Genomic DNA, 2,415 nt, shown 5'->3' on the forward strand with positions numbered 1-2,415 from the left:
CACTAACATTTAATTACTTAATGCGAAAAAATAAAAAAAATACTTTTACTTTTAAGGACACATTAAATGAATCAAAAGTGACAGTAAAGTCATTTAAAATGTTACAAAAGATTTCTTTTTCAAATAAATGCTGATTTTTTCAACTTTGTATTAATCTGTGAATCCTGAAAAATACAATTAAAAATAATATCTTATTTAAAATATTTGTGTTTCTGATTACAGTAATGAGAATCTAATGTTTATCATTGAGCATTACAAAAAAAAAAAGATTTTCTTTTACATTTCACTAATGATATTTTTGGGTTAAATGTGTTTAATTGCCATGAACAATATCACAATGCAAAAAACATGAATAATCCCTGACCTCATGCTGTGTCTTGTGTGGCGCTCGCAGCTTCATAACCGCATCTGTGACGTGTGAAGCATGATGGAAATGTACTTGAGCGTTTGAGTTGTGATGCTGTGTTTCTCTGCTCTGCTTTTGTTCACAGAAAACTGAATTTTCCCTGTTGCGTCGCACAGAACCAGTCACACGTCTGGGTCATATTTTTCACTTAAAAAAAACCATTACATTTTATTTCAAGAAAAATCTTCTTTTTTTTTTTTTTTTCTTAAAGACTATTAAGATGCAATGTGACGTTTTTCATGACAATTCATTCATTCATTTTTTACTTTAAATTCTGATCACCGTAGTGAAAATAGATTATTTATAAAAATTAAAAAAAAAAGATTTTCTTTTACATTTCACTAATGATATTTTTGGGTTAAATGTGTTTAATTGCCATGAACAATATCACAATGCAAAAAACATGAATAATCCTCATAATAGGCTTCATTTTCTTTCATGCTAAATATTTTTCTTTTTTAATAATATTTTTAATAGTTATTTATTTATGATTTTTTTCCCTGAGGTGGAATATGATCCAGACATGTTTTGCGTGACGCAGCTTCCATCTTCCCAAACTCATGTCTCAGACTCACCGACGGACTGAAAAACGTAAGCGCCTGTCCGAGTTGACGTTGTGTTTGTGTTGTTTAGGAATAAGACCCAAACTTCCCCTTGAACTCATCAGCTGAGAACCAGCACGCGACCTTTGACCTTTGACCTCAGACGACACACAAGCTCTTGGGTCATCAAGCCATCAGCTTCACCCTCGTCAAACCAAACCCGCGCCGAGATGGTAGACTCAAAAACCTAGAAGGGGAGAATTAAAAAATATTTGCCTTAAAACATCTTGATTTCTTCAAATGATTCAAAATATTAATTTATGCCACTTTGGTTTATTTATAGTGTAGCGTGAATCTCTCATACACACGTCCAGGTCAAAATCAAATGTTCAAAAATGTCAAGCTTTTCAAACTCGAGCTTCAGAAAACAAACCCGACTGAATTGAAACAAGTTTCTACTTGAATCATAAATGCATTTTTATTGCAATGGTTATTTCACAATTGTTATTGTTGTTGTTTTTTCTGGCACTAACTGATTCTGCATTATATATGCAAAACGACAAAAAATGAGTAAAGAGAAGTTGTCCACTATTTTAAGGGCTTTTGGTAACTTTGTAAAACAGTGTTTTTTTTGTTGTTGTTGGAGCAGAAACACAACAGCGCTTTGGTTCGGTACTCCCACAGAAATCCCTCCGCCTGACCTTTGACCTTTTCTTATATTTGACCCTGAGAGGGGTCCACTGTTTTTAGAGTGTAATGGGACGGGATTGAACCAGCGAGAAATGCAATTGTGATTTGTTTTGAGTTTTTATTTTGGAATAAAATACTGTTGAAATCGATATGTTTGTGGTCATTTGAGAATCTGCTCATGCTGCTTCATCGATAGTGAGATCTCAAAAATAATGTTTGGAGTTTTGTTTTCATGTGTCTTTATAACGGTTGGAGTTCATGTAGACAACATTGTGATTAATGTGATCATGCTCATAATTAGTGTCTAATCACGGTACATGCAGCTGGTTTCAGTTGCTCTTTTTAATATTTCAGAGATACTTTTGCTGTCATGATAAAGCTGCTCATTATTCAACTTTTTATTTACAGAAACTAGGAGAGGCAATGTATTGAATATTTTAAATAAACTGCATGATTTCCAAACCTCTGAAGAACTGAATGTATCTCAATGAATTTACTTGGTTTCCTTTCTGTGTGGAGTTTGCATGTTCTCCCTTTTTGATTTTTTAAACATGACAAAAAATCATGTTTGTTTATTTTCTTCTTAAAGTTCTTAAAGTTTGTGATTAGAGTATAAGCTTGTTGTTTGTTCAAAAACTATTTCTTATCAATTTCTACCTGATAAAATATTTTAGAGCCTGGCAAAACTATAAAAATCCATATTCATTATAGAAATGTCCATATATTTTTAAGACTTCATTCATTTCCATGGCTTTTTCACGTCTATAAATCATACTT

The 2,415-nt window shown here is 32.3% G+C and overlaps 1 protein-coding gene across 3 annotated transcripts in view; it reads left to right on the plus strand.

The window, feature by feature from the left end:
- The window catches only part of epb41l3b (erythrocyte membrane protein band 4.1-like 3b), a 31,584-nt gene extending 30,056 nt beyond the window's left edge, over nucleotides 1-1,528 (plus strand). For all 3 annotated transcript variants that reach the window (XM_016540441.1, XM_016540589.1, XM_016540517.1), the window contains one exon: nucleotides 1,040-1,528. The gene's annotated coding sequence lies outside the window, so the exon portion shown is untranslated. The remainder of the gene's footprint in view (nucleotides 1-1,039) is intronic.
- Nucleotides 1,529-2,415: the final 887 nt, after the last annotated feature.

The sequence above is a fragment of the Sinocyclocheilus rhinocerous genome, unplaced genomic scaffold (genome assembly GCF_001515625.1).
Source record: "Sinocyclocheilus rhinocerous isolate Xijiao unplaced genomic scaffold, SAMN03320098_v1.1 scaffold1904, whole genome shotgun sequence".
Taxonomy (NCBI): Eukaryota; Metazoa; Chordata; class Actinopteri; order Cypriniformes; family Cyprinidae; genus Sinocyclocheilus; species Sinocyclocheilus rhinocerous.